This window comes from Lissotriton helveticus, chromosome 7, assembly GCF_964261635.1.
Source record: "Lissotriton helveticus chromosome 7, aLisHel1.1, whole genome shotgun sequence".
Lineage (NCBI taxonomy): Eukaryota > Metazoa > Chordata > Amphibia > Caudata > Salamandridae > Lissotriton > Lissotriton helveticus.
The window spans coordinates 1,335,351,020-1,335,378,979 of NC_136068.1; positions in this window are offsets into that span (position 1 = coordinate 1,335,351,020).

The window sequence follows — 27,960 nt, forward strand, 5'->3', positions numbered from 1 at the left end:
AGGGATACACGTTGGTGTCGCTGGGGTGCGATTGACCCCCTGCTCATTTTTTGGGTCTGGCCAGTGGTGAGTCTGTGTTGCACTGCCCATCCAGTTGAGGAGCAGGCCCGTCGCGGGAGTGCCATTCTCCCACAGCATAGAAGAGCTGCGGAATCCAGGCCTGAGCTGAAAGATCAATGCTCCTGTGAGTGAATCGCCCCCGTGGTATGGTGTGGAGGTTGTTGGCTGAGATCACTGTGGATGGTGTGAACAGATTTCGGGCGATTGTGGAGACTGGGACACGGACTGATCTTCTTATTACTGCTACTATCTTATGTCCTTCTACTGGCCTCAGGCGCGGCTGTCTCTCTTGTTCGCTGCTGCAGGTTCAGTGATGGCTGGCGCCAAAGGAAGAAAGGACAGGTCCGTGCGGGATCTCCTACTGAAAGCCACGGGGGACGCGTCGGGCCCTGAGGTGGCGCCAGTGGGGGTCAGTTCGGACAGCGCTGTCACCAGGGAGTTTCTGGAGTCTCTCTTTGCCTCTCAAAGGGAGGACATCTTGGCCGTCAAGACGGACCTGCAAGCGGATCTCTGAGAGGTCAGGCGCGATGTGGACGCAGTGTGGGAACGCGTTGCAGCCTTGGAGGACACCACAGCGGCGAGGGATGAGGAGATGGCGATGCTTCAGCAGGAGGTCCTGAGACTACGGGAACAACATTTGGATCTTCAAACGCACTCAGAAGATTTGGACGCGGAGGAACAATATTCGCATCCGGGCGGTCCCTACGGGGGCCGAGGGAGAGGACCTCGGGGGATATGTGCAAGATCTTTTCTGCAATATACTGGGCACTTCGCTGGATTCCTCCGTTACGATTGACCGAGGCCCCCCGTCAGTTGAACCACCCCCTGGCGGACTTCCTGATTTGCATCCATAACTACACAGTGAAGGAGGAGATTCTCAAGGCGGCCCGTACCATTCAACCTCTCCATTTCAGGGATCATACTCCGCAGCTCTTCCAGGATTTGGAGGCGAGCACGCTTCAGAAGAGAAAGGACTTTCGTCCAATAACAAATCATCTTTGCACACAGAACATTTCTTATGCTTCGAGCCATCCTTTTCACCTCTTCTTTCGTCTCGATGGAAAGCTTATGCAGGTCCCTTCCGTTGCTGAAGCTTGCAGAGTGCTGACGTTATCCCCCGATTACCTCCCCTCCCCTCCGGATGCTGCGGCTTGGGTTCACAACGCTCTCAAAACTACGGCCCTTGGAACGCCTGATCCACGGGCCGTCTTCGCCCTGACCCAGCCACCATACTCAAGGAGCGCTCTGCTGTTCTTCAAACCTTGACGGGCGCAGAGGGGGACTCGCTGGATGCTAATAACTGAGGGTATTGTGTCTGCGGGTTTGTACCACTTTGGTTGGCCTGGGGGGGGTGGACGGGAGACTTGGTATTCCTGCTGTGGATGACTCTTACTCCCTTGGCAGTCTCCTCTGAATACTGCCCAACCTTCACGTTGGACTACGTGCTGTTTTATTGTTCTGGGGTTTGTTCTTTTTGTTGTTTGGGGGTGGGGTGGGTCCTTCCTTTGGTGAGCTTTTTAACCATGCACACTGCGATATGCTCTAACTGCCAACACATACTCACTCTGTCCTTGCAGTTCCCCACTCCCTGTTTGGTCATCTGGGTTTTAGCTATTGCGCCTAACGGTCTTTTCCCTCTTGATGGCAGTCAAGGTTTTTAGTTATAATGTCAAGGGCCTCAATATTCCCACTAAGAGGAAAGCTGTGTTATCTGTACTTGAGAACACGCAGGCTGAGGTGTGCATACTTCAAGAGATGCACCTCCTCCACAGTGACACACACAGCATGCAACATAGAGTGTTTCCGGTGCAAATCTGGTCCTCGGGGAAAAAGGAAAACGGGAGGGGTGGCCATCTTAATTTCCACGCATTTTAGAGGCTCAGTTGTGAGTACGGTGGCAGAGATACCGGGGCGCTTACTTGCAGTGCGACTTCGTTTAGGGTCCATCACTATCACACTAGCCTCCCTCTATTCCCCCAATGACAATCAAGAGGAATTTCTGTTTAATGCCCTGGCTGAAGTGTTGCGCAGACCTGACTCCATGGTGGTGTCTGGGGGGGACCTGAACTTGGTTATGGATGCACGGATAGACCGCTCTTGATCAAGAACAGGCGGCACAGGTGCCCTATCGGGGGCGGGAAGGGCTTGGATGGACAATTGTGGGATTAGAGATGCATGGCGGTGTCTGCATTGTGATGAAAGGGACTATACGTTCTACTCCGCGGCTCATAAGACGTATGCCCGACTGGACCACTTCCTTGTCACCCGAGCGGCATGGAACTACAGTCAGGCCTCCTCTATAGAAGCCCGATCTCTTTCGGACCATGCTCATATCCAACTCACGCTACGTCTCCCGCACACACCATCGTCCTCCCCTTCGTGGCACCTGCGGGACTCACTCCTGCGGTCCCTGTCTGTGGTGGAGGGTCTCCGCAGTACCTTGATGGATTACCTGAAGCTTAATGATGATGGCTTCACTCCCCTTGCATCTGTGTGGGAGGCGCTTAAGTAAGTCATGCGGGGAGCTCTTATCTCCAGGGCGACTTACGATAATAAAATTAGGTGCGAGAATCGTCACAAACTCGAGGGCCGGGTGAAGGAACTGGAAGCCATCCAGAAGCGCACTGGTGCCACCCGTATCTGGTGCCAGTTGGAGAGCGAGCGGCGACAACTGAAGCACTTAGATCTTGTTAGGGCCGAATTTGAGTTATTGCGACTGAAGCATACGTATTTTGTCGGTTCTAATAGGGGTAGGCCGCATGCTGGTGCATTGTCTTCACTGCCAGCAACAGACACAGGCAGTGAAAGTGATTCGGGATGCCCGGGGTCAGATCAGACAGATGACCTTACAATAGCTGCGGCCTTCCGGGTGTTTTATGCAGGGCTATATTCTGCGGAGTCCCCGGGCCTTCTCAATCCTTGCGAGTTCTCAGGGGGTCCAAATGTAACCCCCCTCCCAGTGCTGGAGGCAGAGGGGCTGGAGGCTCCCATTCGAATGGAAGAGGTGGTATCTGTCATAGCCCGGCTGAAGCCTCTGAAAGCGCCTGGCCCGGATGGGTTCAGTGCCCTTTTTTATAAAACATTTTGTACGGAACTGGCGCCGGTGCTTACCCGACTTTTCAATTCTTTCCTTGACACTAGTACTTTTATGTTCTCAATGCTACAAGCCATGATCTCGGTTATTCCCAAGCCAGGGAAAGATCCGGAGTTTTGCAGCTCCTACCGCCCCATATCATTGCTATATGTTGATGCAAAGCTGTTCTCAAGCATTTTAGCCCATAGGCTCAACCCTCTTATGCCCGGTTTAATAGACACAGACCAGTCGGTTTCATACCAGGGAGGCAGTGCGGGGACAACACGAAGAGGATTTGCCACTCAATTGATAAGGTGCACAGGTCGGGCGAAGAGGCGCTACTGCTGGCGGTAGATGCTGAGAAAGCCTTTTGATTGTGTGCACTGGCCGTACCTATTCGCCGCGTTAGAACGTTTTGTCATAGGACCTAAATTCCGCAAGTGGGTGGCTAGTATCTATAATGCCCCTTCTGCCCAAGTCAGGGTCAATGGAGTACTTTCAGGAAGCTTTAAAGTGGAGAGGGGCACCAGGCAAGGTTGCCCTCTCTCCCCATTGCTTTTTGCTTTATATATGGAGCCATTTGCCCAGCGGCTTCGGGACGATCCGCGGGCACAGGGGATTCCATTTGGGGCCGATCGCCACCTTATCAGCTTCTACGCTGACAATGTCATTTTCTCACTGGCCCACCCCCAAACCTCTATGCTGACCATAGTGACAGCCCTGTAGACCTTCAGCCAGGTCTCTGGCTTTGAAATAAATTTACAGAAATCGCAGGTACTGAATCTCACTGCGGGCCCTCTACAGTGACAAACCTACAGGACCGCTTTTACTTTGACTGGGTAACGGGGGCATTACTTATCTAGGATTGACTCTGCACTCTAGCTTGGTTAAAACAGCAGAAGCAAATTACTCCTCCCTACTCTCTCGCATTAGGAGAGACCTCGCACATTGGAAACGGCTTCCCTTGTCTTGGCGCGATAAAGATGAATGTTCTACCCCGGGCGCTCTATGTATTTCAGACTCTCCCTCTATTGCCCCCTTCGCATTCACTTGCACGAATCCAGAAGGAGATTGAGCGATTTATTTGGGGTCATATCTCACCCAGGCTGCAGAAAACTTTACTAAGACGTCCTAAGAAAGAGGGGGGCTGGCTCTACCTAATCTCCCCGTGGGATTTGAACGCCTAGAAGGTATATAAAACTTGGCGGGCCGGAAGTGTCTTGTTAGCAGGGGGCGCAGTGACGGAGAAGGACTATGGCGCGGGACCACGGATTTTAAGGTAGGCGTTTTAGGCACGGATCTATATTGTATGCACCTCCGGCTTTTTAAGCGAGGGTCGGGTAGTTCAGGGCTCCGCATCCTGCTAGCGCGGGTTGGTAAAAGCAGCAAGATTAAGGCGAAGACCGGGCATGCTATTTTTGAAGTATCGGCACCCGCCTTATTAACTTGTCGGGTGGGTATAGATGCCTGTGCGCTGTTACTAGTCCGTGATACATCACAGGGCTTTTCAATTACTCAGCGCGCGGTATAAAGGTTGGGGAGTTCACGTGACACTGATCCCCGTGTTACGAGTGGTTTCTAACAACTACGCATTTGGCAACATTAATAGCTTGTATCCATCAATCTCTTACCAGATCGGGATGCTTGCACGTTTGCAAGATAGGCCGCAGATCCAACTAATAACGCGCATTATTTCCTGCCATATCATGCACTATCCCGAATAGCATGTAACGCTCTCTTTTCCTTTGCAGAGACACTCGTATACAATAAAGCAGTGTACCAACGGACTGCATCTCCACTGTATACATAAGTAAGCCCATATTTTTATCCTTTTCTCTGACCAGCTTGGACATGAAGTTGAATGTGCTAGTCCTTATTGGACTCTTGTGTTATTTTTCCCGTCTTTGCATAGACTAGGAAGTAACAGTACTGAGTCCCTGCGCCGGCAGCCCCAACCAACTTGAGATCTTCTTCTTCCTTTTAATACGACACATAGATGAATTGCGCAAAGTTCCATTGACAAAGGACACGCTGTGATCACCTTGGTAGGCTACTGTCAGTGTGAAAGAAGGATGGGCATTAATGGGTAACACATATACGTTATGTAATTCTTGGTATTTGTGTATTCTCCTTGTAGCTATTTATTCGGATGAAGTCCTGAGTCTCACATGCCTGTTTTGTTTCCATCATAAACAACGCTATTGGTAAGCCCTACTTGATCTGGGACATGCAAAAGTGTCAGCAAGTCGCCATTACAGTTCTATTTATTATCTCCCTTAAATTCCTTTGTAGATGCTGTTCAATTGATCTGGACCATCATATGATCCCTATAATCGCACTTTCGTTTAAAAAAAAGGATAAATACTCATTGTGCTCTTTTTGTAAGTATAGACAGTGTACAGCTGAGCCACTGTGAGTCTCTGACACCTTTCTTGAGGATAGTCTCCCATGCAAGTTGATGCTGCTCAAATTGACCTGGTCCATCATATGATCTTTATAATTGCACGTTAAATAGGAAAAATACTTACTGTGCTCTCTTGTAAGTATAGACAGTGTATAGCCGTGCTACTGTGAGTCTCTGACCCCTATCTTGAGGATAGGTTTCCCATGCATACAGTTAATTTTTGTGTTTTTTCATCTGGTGTTTATGACTTAGCTGATAATATGCTTTGTAGTGAATAGGTATTTTTGGCCCTATAGGCCTCTCTTCCGCTGTGCTATTAAGTCAGCTTAATCATATTCCCTTTACTAACACAGTATAGGTGCCTGCTTTAGTCACGTTGATGAGCCCCCACAGTTTAACTGCAATAGTGAATGTTTTATGACTTTTTTATAAACTTTATTTTTGGATGTTTGAGTGACAGATTTATTCTCCTTTTTAGGTTTTCTGTCCAGTTTGATCCCCGGGTTCTGCACTAAATGGTGAACAAGGTCCTGATGAAGGTGGCTTGAACCACCGAAACGCGCGTAGACCGACCTACAAGGGCCGTTATTCCTTTTCTGTAGCCCTTGAACAATTTTAGCTGTGTTATCTAGCTAATTGTTTACCAGTTCCTTTTTTCATCTATGTATGAGGTTTGACTGTAGTATGATTGGTAGCACGAGAGTAAGTTGCTTGTATGTCTGATACCATTGGGGATATATATATATATTTAGTTGTTGCCTATCTTTATGATTCTTTTATCTCTTTCATGAATTTGTATAATTAATTGATGTGTTGTCCATAGAATTGTTTGATTTATAACGATGTTTATATGAATTTATATTTACCAAAAAAAAGAAGTAATAAATAGTATTTTTTGAATGATTTTTGTTTAGCATTATTTTCCTTCTGTCACTAGCCTTTGATATGAATTGATGTATGTACATAAATGAAGTATATGGCCACTGAAGGGATTTTTTCTATTTCTGGTTTATTCTACCTAATCTCCTTCATTATTATCAGGCCTAGGCTTTGCGTTGCCTTGTGGAATGGAACCGTCCCATGGCGGAGAAACACTGGGTATTTATGGACCAGTCAGTAGCTGGTAGGCATATCTGGAGGGAGTGCTGGTTACCAATGTCGGCGCACGCGTGGGGGCTCTATTCCTCACCAGTCACTCTACCTACACTGTTGGCATGGGATAAGGTGTCTCAACGGGCAAATCTCACCACTTTCCCCTCCACCATGTCTCCCAACTTTTCGAATCCTAATTTTCCTCTGGGAATGGACAGGGGTGTAGGATCCTGGTGGGTGGAAGGAGGGTGCAAACAGGTGGGGCAGTTGTTTGACTTGAAGGGCCATATCCCCTTCAAAGAACTTCGAGAGGACAACAGGTTACAAGATTCAGATGCTTTCCTCCACACACAAATGTGCCACTAGACGTCGAGTTCCCTGGTGCAGCCACTGAATGAATGAATGAATGAATGAATGATATTTATTGTTGGTTACTGAAAACCAATACATAAAACCAAAAATGCAAAAGTCATAACATTACAAAAGTTAAAATCAAGAAAATGTCAAACAAATCAAGTAATCTAGTTACTCCGAGAGTGCATAGATGCCAAGAAAAAGGTTCATGGGCCGGCAAAAGACTCTATGGTCCGACCCGTAGAAGTCATCAGCATTGTCCGTGCTTGGAAGATAAACTTCCCAAAGGCGGCCATGTGCTTTACCATGGACAGGGTGTAAAGATGAAAAATCCCCTCCTTTGCAGAGCGTGACCCAGAATGTCTTAGTAGTGGCCTAAGATAAAGACTGCGGGACAAACGCAGGGCCGGGCAACAGAAGAGAAGATGTGCCAATGACTCCCGTTTATAGCTGCAGAGCCTGCATTCCTGTGCTCCTGGGCTGGCCTTGCCGCACGGGTATAATTCTGTGAGGGGCAATGGGTGTAATCTATAAGCCAAGACCTTATGAAGGGCTGCTCTTCCCACTGCCTGCGTGAGATGCTGTTTAGGAGTGTGCAGGATGTGCGGGAAACACAGGGTCTCATGCAGGTCTTTTCTTCTCCTCAGGGACTCCAGATCCAGTTCCCGTGACCGCGCACGCACTTGTTTTTTAATCACGTTTTTGATGGCAGAGTATGCAACATATTCCGGATTCCAGGAGTCCATGGCAAGGTTGAGATGGACCTTAGCCACTTCGAGGGTGGCCGACCAAGGGTTCCCTGGCTCTCTGAAAATGCATTTCAGGACTGCCTTCAGTGTGTTCTCTTGTGCCGCCGATGTTAGAAAATAATATTTACTTAAGGCGGCCAGCTCTTCCAGGTTTTGCTGGTTGAGTGAGAACTCCAGGCGAACGAGGGTGTTTCTGGTGCAGATTGGGAGGTGGAAAAGTCTCTTGTATGCCCTGCAATGATTTTTTTCTAATTCATGGCTCAGTTTGCCCGCGAATACCTGGAGGGCGTAGTTGAGTGCCGGCATGAGCTTGGCTTTAAGTACTCTATTGATGGCCGTAGTAGACGGGCTGTATAGGGAGGCTTGCAGCTTGCAAATGGCATAGGTGGTGGATTTACCTTTGGCCTGGATTGACCTAAGATGGGCACTTGAGAGCCCCGATTCCTGAAAACAGATGCCCAAGTAGATGTACTGCTGTGTACTTTCCAGCAAAAGAGTGCCTAGCCTCCATTTCAAAGATTTTTTCCTCGGGTAATGCCGAATATAATTACCTTTGATTTAGTTCGATTAGCTACAAGCCTGTTTTTGTCGTTGTATACGGCAAGTTCCGTCAGTACCTTTTGCAGCCCCAGTCTTGTGTGGTCCAAGAGGACCAAGTCATCAGCATATTGCATAAAATGTATTTTGCGCCCGCCAATCTTTGGAGTGGCCAGGGCAGCCCCAGTCAAGGCCCTCTCCATGTCCGCTGTGTATAAGTTGAATAGTAATGGGACTAGCACACACCCTTGTTTTAGGCCTCTGTCTGTGTTGATCTTAGCAGAAGCATGGTCCCTTGAGAGTTTGATACACACCCAAGTTTTTTGATACAGGGACTGAATCGCTCTTAGCAGACCCGGATTGATGTTCCATAGGACCAGCTTGTGCCACTGAATTGCGCGGTCGACCCCATCAAATGCCGCCGAGTAGTCAATAAAGCAGGCGAAGAGGGGAAGACTTTTGCCTGTCCATGCGCGATGCGCCAAGAAAGAAAGAGCGATGATGTTATGAACTGTGGCTGACCCAGGTCTGAATTCGGTTTGGCAGAATGGAAGGATGACAGCTGCACTTGACCAGTCTGCGAGGTCCCTCCAGATGGCGCTAGCATAAGCTTTACCCTCAATATCCAACAAGGCAATCATGCGGTAATTGGCGGGTTCAGATTTTGGGCCTTTTTTATGAATAGGCTGTAAAAGCGAGCCTCTCCACGAGTCTGGAACTTCCCCCAGGAGCCAACATTCAGAGTACAGATGGGTCAGGTTTTTGGTCCAAAAGTCAATGTTTGCCTTGAATAGGTGCCCGGGAAGCCCATTGGGGCCCGGTGCGGCGTTTTGTCTGATGTTTTTTAAGATTTTGGAGACCAACGATTTTCCCGGTGGGGCCGTCATCTAGATGGTAGGATCAAGGTAGTCTCCAGGAATAGATGTTACATTTTGCATATTTGCGGGACCATCATTAGTATATAGTGCTTTAACATGGGCGACCCAAATAGAGGCTTCAAGGGCATTTTCTCTATGATTTGGGCCTCGTCCCATGTTGCATATATAGTTCCAAAACTCCTGTGATTTTCCCGGTCTCAGCAAATCAAATATAATTAACCATTGTGCTTCACAGTGGGCAAGTTTTGCAGCCCATCCCTTTTTTGCATGACTTTTTTTAGCTTCTTGTAATTGGTTCTTGTTTTGTTTTGTCCCGCTTTTGTGGAACCGTTTACGTTCCTTGTTTAGTGTTTTGGCGCTTATTTTGATTTCTATATTGTGACCATATTTAGGGGGAGGACGCCTGTGCAATACACTATTCTGATTCCCGCGAAGAATCACCGCCAGGGTCTCTGATGTGGCATTCCAGCTTTCTATTGCGCCATTTTTCTGTTCACTCGATGGCCAACCTGTCCACTGATTTGCCCATCTGTTAAATCTGGTTAAGGTTGTTTGTTCCCATTTGATCCTTCTGGGCAGCTTTATTAGTTCTTCTCCATCGGCCGCTCTGATGTATTCAAGCTTGTGGCGTTGGTCCACTATGAGGTTCAAAGTGACAGTTAAGGCAGCGTGATCGCTATCACTGCGCGGATGGACTGAAAAGTTTGACATTAAATGTTGGAGTTTGCCGCTTAATATTATATAATCGACCGTGGTTTGGTTATTGAATGTGGGGCTGACCATCTGCCCCGGACTGTTCTTTAAGAGGACTGAGTGGGCCGTCGCCAGGTTATAGGATTTTAGTAGATCATTTAGGGCGTCAGTGGCCCCTGCCTGGTGGCTGCGTGTGGTCGATACCCCTATATTATGAGTGTTAAAATCGCCAAGAATGATACATTCAAGGCCCGCAAAATGAAGCAGTAAGCACTCAATATGATGTATCAACATGGCCGGGTTAGATGAAGGCCCATGTGGGTTGTGGTAAAGATTAATTAACAATATTGAAAAATTACTATTTGCCAGGCGACAGCCTTTCAGGATGCCTGCCGGGAGGAAGTCCGGTAGGTTGGAGATTTCTGCAAATTCCAAATTTAGTGCGTGTTTAATGTAGACACATATCCCTCCCGAGGGTCTACCAAAGATGTTAAGTTTTTTTGCTGGTTTTCCATACTCAGCGTATCCTCTCAGGGAGAGAGGGTGGATTTGCCAAGTCTCCTGTGTACAAATTAAGTCAGCTTCCTCCATAAATGACAGCGCGTTTTGTTTGAGAAGCAACCGCCTAAGGCCGGCAACGTTCCAAGACATGACTTTCAGACTCACTGGAGACCATTCCTTCTCAATGGGTTTTAGGTCTATGTTTTATGGTGCAGCCACTGGTCAGTAGACCGCTGCTGCCCTTTGAGAAGTGTCTCTTTCTGAAAAAAGATGACCGCAGACTTATTTTCGAATTTGACACCTTTCTTATGCCGGGAGCAAGGGGGACACGTTCGGCGGAACAGAAGCGGTGGGAGTTAGAGATTGGCCGCACCTTTTCAGACAAGGAGTGGTAGGACATCTTTTATAGATCACATAATTTTGCACACTCTATGGGGCACACAGAAACTGCATATAAAATAGTATCCTATTGGTACTGTACCCCAGCTCGGTTGGATAAGTGGAACTCCCAGAATGATGGTCTGTGCTGGCGGGGCTGCGGGAGTCCTGGGACCCTTCTTCACCTACTGTGGAACTGCCCCAAGCTAACACGATATTGGGATACAATCCTCAATGGGATTGATAGGGCCTTTGACACCACTATGCTGAGTTTTCCCGCATACACCATTCTTGGTCTTCCTAATGCATTGACCTTCCCCTTGCGTTCACTCCGTGGAAAGCAGATTGCCTTAGCCTTGAACGCTGCGCACCGGGTTATCTTGGCGGCCTGGAAGACCGACAGGGTCCCCGACCTCTCCCAGTGGCTGCTCCAGTTGTGTTCCCTTTTAGGTATGGCGCGCTTATCCATCGCTTCATTGGGGGATAAATCTGAATACGCTGAGATCTGGGCTCCTTTTATAAAGATTTTGTCTTTTGAATCCCGGGAGCTGACTAGTCTTGCCTATCTACGCCTCCTGAAACTGATCCCTGAGGGCCCGACGGTAGAGCAGGGCAATTGCCCCCAACGCATTCACCGCTTTACAAAGGGGACTGATATCCTTCTTGACAGTAAGTGTGTGTAGATTTTAGCTTGTGGGTGGCTCACCATGAGGGAGGACAGGTGGGGGGTCACTGTTTAGATGTTTTGACTCTTGGTTAGTTCTCTTCTCTTCCTTTTTCTTTTATCTTTTTTCATTGTTTTTATCCCTAAAAGGCAGGCAACTTTTTATACGAGCGCTGTGGAGTGCACTAAGGGCGCTGTTGCATGAGCATGTGGGAGGTCCTGGCCAGGGCATTGGTTTTATCCTTACATTGTTTTATCTATTAATCTTTACAAGTTGTCTCACGAGGCCGGCCCGTGGAGGGTTGTAGGCGACATGCTGTGTTACATGCAGGTGTACTTGTTTGCTGGAACACTTCCTATGCTCTCTGTTGCTTGTTTGCAAATTCACCTGCCCATGGGGTTGTAGGTGCTAGAGTATTGTACTTTCTTTTCCAAGTGTAATGCCAATAAAAATCGATTTAATTCTAAAAAACACCTTTTTGATGAGTTACCATGCAACTTATATTTACAACCTAAGTCTAAGGCCGAGTAAACTCCTTATTAATCAAGTAGTAAAAGCATCAAATTTCAAACAGAGTTCACCTTTCAAATCAAGTCAAGAGAATAATTACTTCTCTTGCTGTCTATATAAGAAAAGTTGAGATTTTTATACCATACGAATAATCACACAAGAAAATCACATTTTAAATGAATAGCCTTAGTTAGAACTGGTGGTCTCTAGTTGGCAACGGTTGGCACCTTAGTCTAATTAGGGACCCTTCCTTCTAGTCAGGGAAAGGGGGATACACTCCTAAAATGACCCCTGCTCACCCCCTCGGTATCTTGGCACGAGCAGACAGGCTTTTCTCAGTGACAGTGTGTAAAGCATTTCTGAACACATACAGTAACACAGTGAAAACACTACAAATGGACACCACACTAGTTTAGAAAAATAAGTAATCTTTATATAAACAAGACCAAACGGCAGAAATCCACAATACAGTATCAAAAATAGGCTCTTCAATAGTAGAAATTGTTCAGTTCAATGCAAGTTGTAAATGCAACACTTTTCCAACAAAGTACCTTAGATGCGTTGCGCAAAACAAACAAGAGGGTTGCAGGGAAAGTTATGGGCTGTTCCTTACACTCAGGTGAGTGGATGCATCTGTTCCTTACTGCAGCGCAGGGGAGGAGATGCATTGCTTCCTTACTGTGTGGGGCGTTGATGCGTCAGTTTCTTACTGCGTTCCGGTTACGATGCAACAAGATGGCACATTGATGCAATGTGATGATACGGTGCAATGGGATAAAATGGCGGGTAGATGCGATGTGACGATCCGGTCCGATGCGTGAACTTTTGCAGCTGCACGGAAGGCGATGCAACGATGTTCTTGGTGATGCGTCGGGACTCGGAGTAGATGTGGCACGCTACTCCCCGTGGCTTGGCGATGTGTCGGGTACCACACATTTCTTCGTTGATACATCGCGCGTCCAGCTCTCAGTGACAAACAGTCTCTAGAGGTCCTAAACAGCAGCAGGCACCTCTCTGTAGGTTAACATTCCCAGCAAGGAAATTCAGGGGAGCTGGTAGTCAAGTCTTTATGTCCCTGAGACTTCAGACAGGAGGCAAGTTCGAGTTCAAGCCCTTGGAGATCTTCCTCAAGATGACAAAGCAAACAGCAAAGTCTTTTTCTCCTTTCCTTGGCAACAAGTAACCAATGCAGGCCAACCCCCAAACAGCAAACAGCACAGGGGCAGTAATCTTCCTGCAGCTTCTCTGGTTTCTTCTCCTTGGCAAAGGTTTCTCTTGATTTCCCAGAAGTGATCTAAAGTTCTGGGGTCTGGGTCCCCCCTTTTATACACACAAATCATTTGTCTCTGAAGGCAGAAACCAGTTCTGTCCTCTCTGGTGCAGCTTCCTGGCAGGAGGTGGAGACAGCATTGTCGAAAGCAGACCTGGCACAGGCAGGTGTAAGGAAATCTCCTTCCCCTACTCTAAATTCAACACAGGTCCCATTCAGCCTAGCCCAGATTCATCAGACTGCTGAAGCTGCAGCCCTCTCCCAGGTCCTGTCACTTAGAAGCCAGAGATGCAATACACAAACCTAGCAGAGGCACACTGGATAGTTAGGCAAGAAAATACCTACTTTCTAAAAGTGGTATTTTCAAACACAGAATGTTAAAGTCACCCCCACTAAAAGATGCAATTTAACATTCTGAGTTCAGGCATTCTAATCTTTATTTTCACATCTTATTCCCTGGGTCATTTATGTTTATAAGATGGTATAATCAAACTTCCCATTCGGGCCTATGGGAACAGATAGCCTTGCAATAGTGAAACGCAAAATTGGCTGTAATTCACTATCAGGACATGCCACACACTTCAGGGCATTTTCTACTTTTCCCATACAATGCACCCTGCTCACAGGGGTACGTTGGGACTACCTTAGGGGTGACTAACATGCAGAAAAGGGAAGGTTTAGGGACTGGCAAGTGTGTGCTCTTGCCAAGTCGATATGGCAGTCCCAGACTGCACAGGGACTCTGCAATGGCAGGCCTGAGTCACATTTTACAAGATGTGTCAGTGGGTGGCTCATTCAGTGCTGCAAGCCCACCAGCAGCATTTGATTTACAGGCCCTGGGCACACATGGTGCACTGTACTAGAGGCTGAAAAGTAAATCAAATAACCAATCATTGAATCACTAATCCATACAACCATTTACAATAGGGAGAACTTGCACTTTGGCACTGAACAGCAGTGGCAAAGTGCCCAAAGCCTCTAGACCAGCAATAAGAGATGAAGCAACAGCAAAAAGTGGAAGGGAGACTCACGCCAATGGTGCCAAGTCTAACAACTCCATAACCATTATAACCCTTTGGCAATGCTGCCCATTACCCAGGTATATGTGTTATTTGTACTAAGAGTTTAGCACACAGAAGCCGGGAGACAAATGTGTCTGCCCGTAATGCACGCCAAGGGGTATATTTACAAGGAAAGTGGCGAAGTGAGACATTAGCCTTCCTGGCTGAACGCCTCACTCCGCCACTTTAGGAACGCAGGGATGCACCATATTTACAAGAATATGGCACAGCCCTGCGGTTCCCCCTGCGCTGGCGCTACAATGAGCAGCCTAGCGCCAATGCAGGCATCCACGCACCATAGTGCAGGGTGTCTGTGTGCAAGGGAAGATTGTTTATGTGCACGAAGGTCCCCTTTCCTGCATATAAACTATCTTTAAATGCTGTTGTGTAACTTCTATGTGTGGTGCTTAATGCACCACACATAGAAGTTGCAAATAGCATTTTTTTTTAATGATTGTTTATATGCAGGAAGGAGGATCTTCCTGCACATAAACAATCATTGGCCTTTTGCAGTTTTCATCTGTGCTGTACAAAGCTGCACACATGAAAACAGCAAAAACTAAGAGAAATAAAATATTTCTCCTTGTTGCGCCAAGGTAAGACCAGTATTTCCCAGGTCTTAATTCTGGTGCTTCCTTCTATTTACGCCTCCCATGTAAATAGGGGGCAGCGTCAGAATCAATGGGTCTTCAGGTGGAACACCCAAAGCAACACCCATTGCCCTCCCCTTTCATGCAAAGCATAGCTTGAAAGAGGGCCTTATTTACAAGGCAGCATTAAGCCACATTAAGTGGCTTAATGCTACCTTGTAGATAAGGCAAAGCCCCTATTGCCACAGGAAAGTCATAAACAGTGACATTCATGTGGTGATAGGAGCTTGTAAAAATGTTTACAAGTTTTACCTGACCAGGGGGCGCATCGGTCACGCGCATAGATAATGTGGCCTAACACATACTTTAGAAATATATGTTGTGTGGTTAGACATTACAAAGTTATTTTTTTATATAGGAACAGTGGATTATTTTAATGCTTGACGCTTTAGTACCTAAAGATTGTCGCTTTGTCTTGCACAGTTTCTCAACCACCTTTCAACTGGCTCTCTTAGCATTCCTTGCATTAGCAAAAGCATCAATAGCATATGGTCGCACCTTATTGTTTATGGCACACCCCACACAAAAAAGCGGATCCTCCAGGATGCCCACCGGCATACCATTGCTTCTCTTTCAATTACTAAATAGCCCTTCTCCAAGTCTGTTAATACTTGTGAGGACAATGCCAATGTAGGAAACCTAACCCCATACAAATAGCACCTAAAACTTGTAGCAGTCTACATGTTTTTCATAGAATCCTTGTAGCAGTCCAAACCCTATCCAAATAGCATCTAACGATTTTAGCAAGGATAATCCTGTACCTTCAGCACCAAAATCTTTTTCACTTGCATCAATGAGCAGATATACATACGCTTCTACCACAGACCAGACTTCTGCTGCACCACTTGTTATGTCTCAATAGGCTTCTCAAATCTCTACTTCAATTTTCTGATCCGCATAAATCACATAACACTAACAAAGCGAAGAGATGACTATAGATCATTTGCATTCCCCCAAACAAGAGGTAATCTGACCTTGGCGCAAACGTCATCAAGTGTCTCAAATACATCACACTATGTACTTTTTCCTGAACAAAAGGCATTGTAGACTTTCCTAAAGCAATCCTGTGGTGAACAAACCTTCAACCTTCCTAACCTGATGTTAAATGCCACTGAAAATTCCAAGGGGTATGTTCACAACAACGTGTGCTAAATATCATCAAAAAATGCTAACGAACCTTTACACATTGCAGCATATCACAGGAAAATAACCCAGTGTTAACGTGGAATTCACAACAAGGCGGTAGCATGCGATAGTCTGCCTAAACCGTGGCCAATGTCTGAGATACAACCACCTCGACGGAGATAAAAACACAAACCACAATACAAAAAAACATGCGAAGGGCCCATTTGCAATAAAGAAAGCAGGGATAAGCACTTGCAGGCCCGCGACACACACAGCAGGTGGGAATAAGCACAACAAAAGCCTGAAAAAAAGAGACAATCCAAACAGAAAAAAACAGCCAAGCACAATGGAGGCAACCCGAGCCAGCATACAACCCTACAAGCCCCATTGGCAAGAAAACATTGTACATGGCAGGCCATCTTGGACAAGGTGAATGCAGCCTGAGAGCGGAGGTGGACAATGGAAGAAAACCAAAACATCCGGAATGATGCGAAACGCACAAAAAATCAGAAACACGACAACAACAAGAAGGCAGCAATGCACACCAGAGGTGGGAGACCAGCGCCACACCAGGAGCTGGATGACATGGTGGAAATGGTGCCAAGGAGAAAAGATTCCCTCATGACCTAAATACTTTAGTACTCAACAATTCTCTTATTTTTATCAACAAAGTTTCTAACACAAGGTGACAACACTATATTTTATCAAAGGTTTTTTTTAAATGTATTTCTTTTTTTTACAAAATTCTATTTTTCACAGTGATTCCAAATTGCATTACAGTTATTTTATCAAAAAGAACACATAAATCAATAAGTAAAATGAATCCACACAAAGAAAAAAATTATTTTCAAAAAACAGTCTCACATATCTCTCATACATACACTCTCATACAGTATACATTCATCCATTATTCTGTGTCTGAGGGATCACAGGTTGTAGTGTGATCTTCTACGCTAGGTCGACGCGTTTTGGTGGGATAGGACCACCTTCCTCAGGACCTTTAGCAGAACAGATATTCTTTCCAATCAATTGTAAATTATGTGTGGATATCTGTAATCATAAATAACATATCATGTATCTGATTACTACACATGGATTATCACTAAATACAAAATTCATACTTTTTTCTGTTGTCCTAATTCCTTGTGTATTACTTTCAAGGCATTGCTCATTACAATTAAACTAAAACATTTAGTATCTTTCGTAGTTGCTCCATTTAAGGTGTGGTCCAGCACTAGAACCTATGTCAAAATCTCCATAAATTTAGACTAACATTTAGTAATTTAAGAATGCATAGGGAGTACAGAAAAAAAAGAAAAAGAAGAAAGATTGCTACTCAAAATTCTGTCAGGTTTGAGCGCTCACCAAGTTAAAGAGTAGTTTAACGAAGAAATTATACTGATATCTAAGTAAAGGAGTGGTACCTAGAAAAGGTTTTACGGGTGTTACATGAGTGTCCCTCACGTATTCATCTGTTCCTATATATATACATCTTGTGCCTCAAAGAAAAAGAGTTCTTACCCTGGTCGAGTGCGTTCCAGGGTTTCCTAGTTTCGATTATCCATCTAATTAAAGACAAGCGTTCCTGTAAATGTAATAAATATGTCTTTGTACGAATGCCTTATCTGATTTTAAGGGGTACTCCAGTTTGTATATAGACAGGACGACTTACCCTCAATTCACAGTCAGTAGATCTCGTTCAAAGTCTAGTGAGCTTCTCTTCACTAGGGAGTTTATTAGAATGTGAGTCGATTTCTGAAAGGAGTATATAGAGAACTTAGCCACCTATCCCTCAAGTGTCATTGTCTTGATGACTAAGGTCTGGTAAGTACAAAACTAACCTGAGATGACGAGGCCTCAGTTGATAAGTTATCCAGTAACGCGCAATGGGTCATTTGTCATGGCAATTTCGAAAACACGTCAGTTTCTGAAAGGGATATAGATTGAACTTAGTCCCATTCTATCTTTATGATGTATTTTACCAACCATCTCACTCAATGAACATTGACCTTCTGTCTGACGTGAACAATTCCACTGTATATCCAGCAAAACGCTTTAGATCCCTTGTCTGACTCAATAGTAGTTTACCAGCTCCTCTGTATTCCTTTCCTGTCGAGAAAGAGCATATTGCCTGTATGTGCATACAAGTGGTGTACAAGTTCGTCAAAACAATGTGAAATGATTGATTCCCAGTGTGTGACAAGTATACGGGCCAAATCGAAGTATAACATTGCATTTTCCTCTCGCCTACATATCGAGCGGTAAATGCATCTCCCATCCACACAAAAGTTTATACTACATCTGCAGATGTCGTGCCCTGTCTCTGTTGAAAACTATTTTTCAGATAACGCTTTCTATATTTTAACTGCACTGTCGAATACGACAGACCGCAAGGCTCAGAGCCTGTTCTACCACGTATCTCCCGTTTTCGTTTCAGACTTTTAGTATGTATCCCTGCTCACGGTAATTATTATTACATTCCCATTAGAGTTAACTAACGTGGTCGCGCTTACCTTCCTTTTTTCAAGAATCTGCCGTCCAATCGTCCCAGTCTGTCATCCCGTACGCTCTAAGGACCTGAAGAGTCTACCTCTATTGAAATGCTAAAGTTCATGCCAAATGTCTATTTGCCGATGTCCGATTGTGGCGGGCTGCTTGGGCGCCATTTGTAAATGGTGAAGTACATCGTATTAGACCTCTGTTATTCACCATGTTACATATAACTTAGACACCATATCTAGGTGGCTAAAGATCAAAGGGGGATACTAAGCTACGCGTCGAGTGTCCATTCGCCGATCTTCGATTGTGGCATGCTACAACGGGTACCATTTGTAGCTAGTAAAGTACATTATGTTAAAGGTCTGTTCCTTAACAAATCGTGTAGATCTAAGACGCCATATTTGAATGGCAAAAACGGTCCGTGAGGAATAAACAATTATCAGTTTGTTTCTTTTTTTTACAGATAACTATTATATTATTCCCTCATTTATTTGTCATGAAAATTAATTGTCTCACTCGTTACAATTTTGATCGAGCTGTCATACTATATTCATGGAAATGTATTTATTTATTTAATTTTTTTTATTATCCTCATTTGCATTCATGGCTCCAATCTATCAAAACAAAAACTGCCACAGAGCAGAAAATCAGGCTGTGCCTCAGAACTGTCTCAGCGTTAGCTGGGAGGGATAGCATAGGAAGGATGGCGACCAAATCCCAACAGTAACTGCTGGCAAGCCATGAAACTCTGGCATAAGGGCTATTTTGTTGGTCAATAATGCCCGAGGTACCAGGGCCCCAAAAGCACCGCAGCGTACTGCCGCGGAACCAGAAGGTGAGCCATGTCTGCATTAATCATTGGACCTGGGAAAAAAAAAAAAAAAAAAAACAGGCTCAACGTGAACACTCCAGCAGGTTCCAAAAGGCTCTCTTTCCCTGATTCCCTCCCCTTGCCAGATCGAGTTTTGAGATCTGGAGGATTGAAGAACGCCATTCATAGAAAGTGGGTGGCAAGGTGTCTTTCCAATGTCTGCAAATTTCCCTACGCGCCGCCAGTATGGAATAAAACACCAGGTTGGAGGCAGCGCTGCGGGACTTCCCGCTCAGACCATAGATGACTGGGCCTAAATCTATGGAGATGTGAGAGTGCTACTTATGGAATCCCAGAAGGAGGTAATTTGCGGACATTCAAAGAACATGTGAATGTCGGACGCCGCCCGCAGTCCACATCTTGGGCAAGAGACCGGGCCTAGCAGGGAAAATTTTGACAGCCTCTGCGGGGAATAGTAAGCCCTATGTATTGTAAATAAGTGGTTCCTTCGGAGCCAGGCTGGTTTGACCAAGTCCCACAACATCCTACATGAAGTTGTCCAGAGTTCTTCCACATCTTTTCCTGGCAACGACTCAGCCCACAATAGCGTTGGGAGACAAAATTTGCCATCTACTTCCTCTAAAATCATGTTGTACCAAAGCGAGATCTCCTTCTTTACAGGGGGGTTATCCATTAGACACGCCTCTAACTCACTTCCTCCCCCTATAGGTAAGCTGCTGTTCCGCAAAGACTGTGTACGGGATGCCTGAGCCCAACTTGAAATTTGTAGATATTTAAATCTTGAGAGTCTAGGCCCAGCTTTGTTGACCAAGTAGTTCCATGGAAGTAGAGATCCATCCATAAACAGGTCGCCCCAGGATACAATTCCGGCCTCTTTCAAAGGCAGTGCTAATGCATCTTCAGGCCAGGCCGGGGGGGCAGGTAGATCCCATATAGGAGCTCTGCTTGAGTGATAGCCTAGTTTGATCAGCTGCCTCACTTTATACCACGTATTGGCCATCCCCTGTAGCACCTTCAGCTTTATTTTTTTTTTTTAATTTAGGGTCTCCGAATTTAAACAAGAAACTGCCCTGTCCAACTCCCTCACAGTTCAGCAAGGTGGAAAACATAAGGCCCGCGCCAGTCTCAGTAAGAATTTTTAAAAGCATTCGTGCATGTGATATCTGAAATGCCCATGCGTAAGCCTGGAGATCTGGGCCCCCCAACCCGCCCTTCTCCCTGCGACGCCTTATCTTTTTCCAAGCAATTCCTGGATTCTTATTGTTCCAAATGAATGAAGATATCTCACTCTGTAGCTTTGAAATTAATTTAGGGTCAAAAAACAGCGGAATTGAATTAAATAAAAAAGAAACCTTTGGCAAAATAGACATTTTTACAAGATTCACCTTCCCCAAGATGGTAAGAGGAAGGTGTGCCCAAGTTCTCATCAATTTTCGGCACTGCGCTGCTACTTTAGCAAAGTTTGAGGAGGCTATCAAATTTATGTCTTTGACTATATTAATTCCCAGATACCGCAAGTTAGCTCTTGATGTTTCTTTATGGCTATTTAAGTTGACATTCCATGACATTGACTCAGTTTTGGAGGCATTCACCTCATATCCTGAAACCTTTCAAAATTCCAGGGCTAAGTCTATGACCACTGGGAAGGCAGTATTGATGTCTGGTGAAAAGATCATGATATCGTCTGCGTAAAGTGCCACTTTTTTGACCCAATCGCAATAAACAAAAGGTTTAATTAGTGTGTTTTCTCTTAATTTTTGTGCGAATGGCTCTATGTATAAGTCGAATAACAGGGGAGACAGGGGACAACCCTGTCTCGTACACCTCGTTACCCTGAATGGCTCGGATAGGCCCCCATTGATCAAGATTGAGGCTGAAGGGTTTCTATATAGCAGATTTATTGCTCTACAGAATTTGTCCCCCACGTTGAATTTTTGCAAGGCCTCCGAGAGGTACAGCCTATTTACCCTGTCGAAGGCCTTGGTAGCGTCCAACGTGAGAACCGAGAGTGGCAAAGCTTCCTTCGTAGCCACATCTATAGCGCCCACAAGATCGTAAGTGAGCTCATATAACTGCCTCCCCTTTACAAAACCTTTTTGGTTGGGATGATATATATACGGGGCTACCTGACCGAGCCTTTTGGCCAATATAGTCGCAAGAATCTTGTAATCAGCATTTAAAATTGATATTGGCCGATACGAGCCACAGTCGGATGGGGGCTTTCCTGGCTTCAAGATGAGTGTTATTGAGGCGTTATCCCAGGAGACGGGAGGGGCCTCTCCTTCCCTCAATATCTGATTGAACAAGGTCGCCAGGACGGGAGACACCTCTGATATCAAGTTTTTATACATTTCAGACGGTAAGCCGTCAGTTCCTGCAGCCTTACCTCCCTTAGCTCCCCTTATGGCCTGCTCTACCTCGGTCTTGGTTATTTCCTTTTCTAAGAAATTACTCTGTACAACCGACAGAGATGGTAAAGAGATATCCTCTAGCCAGCTCGTAATGTTTTCAGATGTAACACTAAGGTCTTCCTGATATATTGCCTGGAAGAAATCCTTAAAGGTTTCCCTAATGTCTACATCTTTTGTAAAAGTGCCTCTGTCTGTTGTAACCGAGTCAATATGATTTCGCACCCGATCGGATTTTATTTTCCATGCTAGCAACCTGCCAGCCCCCTCCCCGTATTGAAAGTGAGATAATTTGCTCGCCTCCCATCTCTGCAAAATACGCTTGTCTAGAGCAAATGACAATTTATTTTTCAATTCTGCCAATTTTGTGACTTTCAGGGATAAATCATGACTATCGTCAACTCTACAGTTATCCATGTCTATCTGGGCTGCTGTCATACTCGCTTCGATAGAGGACACCTCTTCCATATACTGCCTTCTTCTGTATACGGTCCTATTCTTTATTATCCCTCTTAATGTACACTTAAAGGCATCCCAGACAACGCCAAGTGGTGCTGAACCAGTGTTGGTTATGAAAAACTCCTGTGCTTCTGATTGTATACACTCTATATCCTCCAAGGAGGTAAAGAGAGATCTATCAAAAGACCATGTCCGAGTAGGAGGCTTAGCCCCCCACTCGAGTTCCAGCTTCATGGCAGAGTGGTCGGAGAGGTGCGAAGGGATGTAGCCTACACTCTTAACCGAATCGACCAGGGCCCGGCTGATTAGGATAAAATCTATCCTCGACCGATGTCGATATTTAAGATTTCTGAACGAAAATCCTTGCCTCTGCCCTTCTCTAACCCTCCAAATATCAACGTAGCCATATTGGTTCATACACCCAAGTAAGCAGTTTCTGGATTTTGAAAGAGCCTGCTGTCTACTTGTTAGTGACTTGTCCAGTGAAGGATTCAACACGATGTTAAAGTCACCAGTAATTACAACTGGCTCTGGGAATTGTAAGAGGTGAAAAAATAAAGATTCTAATGCCGTAGGGTCATCACAATTCGGCCCATAATAGCCGACTAATGTAATGGCTGTGCCTCCTATCTCGACCACTGCAATGGCCCATCTCCCTCCAGTGTCCGCCTTTTGCTGTACGATTTTCATGTTCATGGGTTTTTTGAACAGGATAGACACGCCCCTTATGTTCAGCAATTGAGAGGTAGAGACTGATGTATCTAGCCACCTATTCTTCTTGACTAGCTCAAGCATTTCACTCTCAATTTAAGTGTGTCTCCTGGAGTACAATGATTCCCGCAGCAACATCACGTAAGTACTGCAGAATTTTATTTGCTTGAGGTTTGGTGCGGAGACCATTGACATTCCAGGAGAAAATATTAAGCTTACTCATGGCTCTGGGAGTAGAAAATGCTGCCTGATTATATGATTCCCTGTTTATCTGCCAAATAAAAATAAATTCCATAATATACTTTGATTGGAGCTCGATCGATAATAAATATTTTTTTCCCTTTTTATCCCGTCCCTTCAGCCCCCAGTGACCTCCCAAGCCTCCCCCCTCCCATGAGAAACCCTTGTACTCACTGTCTGGAAGTTCCGGAAGTAAGTGCCCCTGCTCTTCCCAATCCCCCCCATAAGTGCCTCTAAATTTATTTCATTGTGTTCTTGTTCGCCCCCCTTTTCTCCCTTTTATTTTTTATTTTTTTTTTGCTCATGATTTGTTGTTGCATCCTAGAACATTTGGTATGGTTCCTTGGTTTATTTCCTTACCAAACCTAAGCTAGGGGTTAATCATTTTTTTAAATATTTTTTTGTTGTTTTTATATTGTTTATTTGTTAGTTCTTCCATAGCCTCCTAGGTCTAAGCCTGTTGAATTTGAAGATATTAAGGAGAGGACTTATTAATCGTATTGGAATGGATCGTCCTATTGCCCTAGTCAGCTGGCCCTTTCTCCTTCCTATTACCTAAAGACAATAATAGCTCGTCTGCAGCCTGAACCGATCGTATATTGTGCATTTTGTTGTCATGCATTATTTTAAGGGATGCTGGGAAGCCCATCTGCACCGTAGCACCCAACCTTCGAAAAGCTTACATTCTTCTGCCCAGCTCCCACTGTTTATCAAGGGTGAATCTAGACAGGTCCGAGCGTACCTGAAAGTTAAATCCCTTGCCTGCTAAAGATTTTTGTTTTAAGGCAAGGTTCAAGATTTGTTCTTTCAGAGTGTACGTATGAAAGTTCACGAGGATTTTTCTCGGCTTGGTTCTCTGCGGATTTCGCCTAAATGGATCCCTGTGGATGCGCTGTATATCCATTGCGAGATCTTCGTTGGAATGTTGCAGATTGAGAGACTCTTTTAACAGCAAGATTATGAAGCCCTTAATATCTTTTCCCTCACTACCTTCCGGGACATTTAAGATGCGGATATTGCATCGTCTGGCATTGTTCTCCACAACCTCCATTCTCTCTGATAAGGCCAAATCTTTTTTTTTTATTTCAGTATATCATCCTGAATGCTTTCTGCATGCATAGAGATTTGCCCCACAGTCTCTTCTAAGGCTTGAGTTCTTGTCGAGAGGCCAACAATCTTTTCGTCCAGGGACTCACAAAAACTTCTTAATTCTCTTTGATTGGAGGCAGACTCCTCAAAGCCTCGCTTTATCTCGGCTGATAGTGTTGCAAACATCTGCTGCAATGAGGCAACAGAAATGGGAGTAGAGCTAGGATCCAAGCCCCCGCTTTCCTCAGGACTAAGATAAACACCGCCAACAGCGGAACTGGTGGCCAAAAGAGACCCCGGAGGTGATAACACGTTAGTTTCCACACTGTACTCAGTATTCCCCAGGTCTGTTGCTGTTAGATGATCTTTGCCCCTGTTTTCATCTTGGGAGGGTAAGGGAGTCAGGACTACGGCGTGAGCTGACATAGCCCCTGGTAAATCAACTTCATGAACTGACCCTGGGGCTTCCTCTTGACTGCTAAATAGGTCTGGGACAGTTGGAGCTGGTAGACCTTCCCCTGTCCCTGCACAGAGGTGCAGTAGAGCTTCGGAGTCTGCATCTAGAGACTGTCCCATAGTTCCGCTGGGGAGGTCTGGCTCCAGGTCTTGCTCCAGTGATGCCATTTCACTGTACTCAGTAATTGGCTCAATAGAATTATTATCCCTCAACAGACGGTCTTGACCTATTTCTAGTACCTCGGGAGCGCTTTAAAGTAGGAGCACAACGAGTAATCTTTGAGGTTTGGCCGCCTTGCTACACTTTCTTCCCCTCTTAGCCTTCACCTCTACCGATAGATACGATGATGTTTTTTCCAAGTTTAAATCAGAGGGTAATTGAGTGAAGACTTGGGAGGGCACCCCAGACCCGGAGCCCACTAGAGCTACTGAGGTTTCTGACGCTTCCCTTACAGATTTCTCTGCTGAAGACAACTCCCCACCTTTGCCCCTCCTTTTACGGGGACACTTTACCTTTCCCAGGCCTTTAGCTGAACCCTTGCTCTGGCTTTGTCTTGCTTTTTTGTTCTCAGCTGCTTTCATATGCCAAGGGGAAGATTCAAAAACTTTCGTCTCACTCCCACCTTCTTTCCCCTTTACCTCAGTTATGCTGTCATCCTCGACCTCTTCCAGCCGTCCACTTACTGGCAGTCTGGCGTCTGTCCCCGTTTTTGAGAGACTAGCGCTTGAGCCAGCACAAGCGCTAGAAGCTAGCGCACTCTCGCTACTTTGGCGCGTGTGGGAGTCTCTACGGAGACTCCGTATGTGTCTGGTCCTCCGGAGCTCCAGGGCGGCCTGACTCCAGTGCAGCTGCTCTGGTGCCCGCTGCTCTCTCGCTGGGCGTTCCCCGCTGTCAGCCTCGGAGTTCTACGCCTCCACGTCAAGATCCACACACATCGAGGCGGAGCCGGAGCCGTGAGATGAAAAAGCCTCGTCGACCGAGTGCGCAGGTGACGGACGAAAGTTATTTTTAGTCTTTTAACCGGAGTTACAATTCATTTCTTCTTTCGCATTGTCTTGCTAGCGAGCAGGGAACGAACAAAAACGAAGGAAAAGCCGTGGCACTCATAGCGGGTCAGAGCGGAGCACTACGGCAGTCAGCCTGCTGCCGCCATGTTTCTCCCCCATCCGTGTGCATCGTCTCCCCCTATATTCATGGAAATTTATGTGAGGTGTCTTAGTTTCGGTGTCCTTCATGCAAAAACGGACGCCATTTATAAACGGTAGATGAAATCGCTAAGTACACTACAGGGGCGTTTTTCTTGGAGACCTATATCGTTGTGTCATATTTTTACAGATGGAACTAGTCATCTGGATATGTCTCCCTGCATTTATGTTTAAGGTTCAGAGAAAATAGGTACCTCTCTCTGGGACGTGATCCAAATACATCAAATGAATTGATCATTCAGTTACATACCAGGATATATTTTCATTCAAACCTACTCTTACGCTGTCCAACTTGAAATTTCAGTAACATTCGCGCTTTTTCCTAGTTCGTTCCATTAATTCTCCATTCTTGTATTGTACCTTTTCCAAAATACACCACAAACTGCAGAAGCAAAAATATTATTTATTATATTGTCTGCCCATGTGGCCTAGCCTACATAGGGGAAACAGGGCGTGAATTTAGGCTCAGGTTTAGTGAACATAAATCAGCGGTGAGGACAAATAAAATGACAGCACCTTTAACCCAACATTATATGGATCTGAATCACAAGGAATCTGAACTCAAGTGGTGTATTTTGGAAAAGGTACAACACAAGAATGGAGAATTAATGGAACTTACTAGGAAAAAGCGCGAACGTTACTGGATTTTCAAGTTGGACAGCGTAAGAGTAGGTTTGAATGAAAATATATCCTGGTATGTAACTGAATGATCAATTCATTTGATGTATTTGGATCACGTCCCAGAGAGAGGTACCTATTTTCTCTGAACCTTAAACATAAATGCAGGGAGACATATCCAGATGACTAGTTCCATCTGTAAAAATATGACACAACGATATAGGTCTCCAAGAAAAACGCCCCTGTAGTGTACTTAGCGATTTCATCTACCGTTTATAAATGGCGTCCGTTTTTGCATGAAGGACACCGAAACTAAGACACCTCACATAAATTTCCATGAATATAGTATGACAACTCGATCAAAATTGTAACGAGTGAGACAATTAATTTTCATGAAAAATAAATGAGGGATTAATATAATATTAATCTGTAATAAAAAGAAACAAACTGATAATTGTTTATTTTTTTTTTTTTTGTAGAGTTTTATATAGCGCGAACTAGAACCGAACCGAATCAGTTATCAAAGTGCTTTACATAGCACCAGTTACGTTACATGAGGACACACTTTCATTTTTTTAGGCACGGGGAGATTAAGTGATTTGCCCAGAATCACAGGGGGTTCTTGGCGTCGTTACCGAGACTCGAACCCAGATCCCCAGGTCCGAGGTCGAGCGCCTTAGCCGTTAGGCCAACCCCTCTCCCCTCTTTATTCCTCACGGACCGTTTTTCCATTCAAATATAGCGTCTTAGATCTACACGATTTGTTAAGGAACAGACCTTTAACATAATGTACTTTACTAGCTACAAATGGTACCCGTTGTAGCATGCCACAATCGAAGATCAGCGAATGGACACTCGACGCGTAGCTTAGTATCCCCCTTTGATCTTTAGCCACCTAGATATGGGTCTAAGTTATATGTAACATGGTGAATAACCGAGGTCTAATACGATGTACTTCACCATTTACAAATGGCGCCCAAGCAGCATGCCACAATCGGACATCGGCAAATAGACATTTGGCGCGGAACTTTAGCATTTAAATAGAGGTAGACTCTTCAGGTCCTTAGAGCGTATGGGATGACAGACCGGGACGATTGGACGGCAGATTCTTGAAAAAAGGAAGGTAAGCGCGACCACGTTAGTTAACTCTAATGGGAATGTAATAATAATTACCGTGAGCAGGGATACATACTAAAAGTCTGAAACGAAAACAGGAGATACGTGGTAGAACAGGCTCTGAGCCTTGCGGTCTGTCATATTCGACAGTGTAGTTAAAATATAGAAAGCGTTATCTGAAAAATAGTTTTCAACAGAGACAGGGCACGACATCTGCAGATGTAGTATAAACTTTTGTGTGGACGGGAGATGCATTTACCGCTCGATATGTAGGCGAGAGGAAAATGCAATGTTATACTTAGATTTGGCCCGTATACTTGTCACAC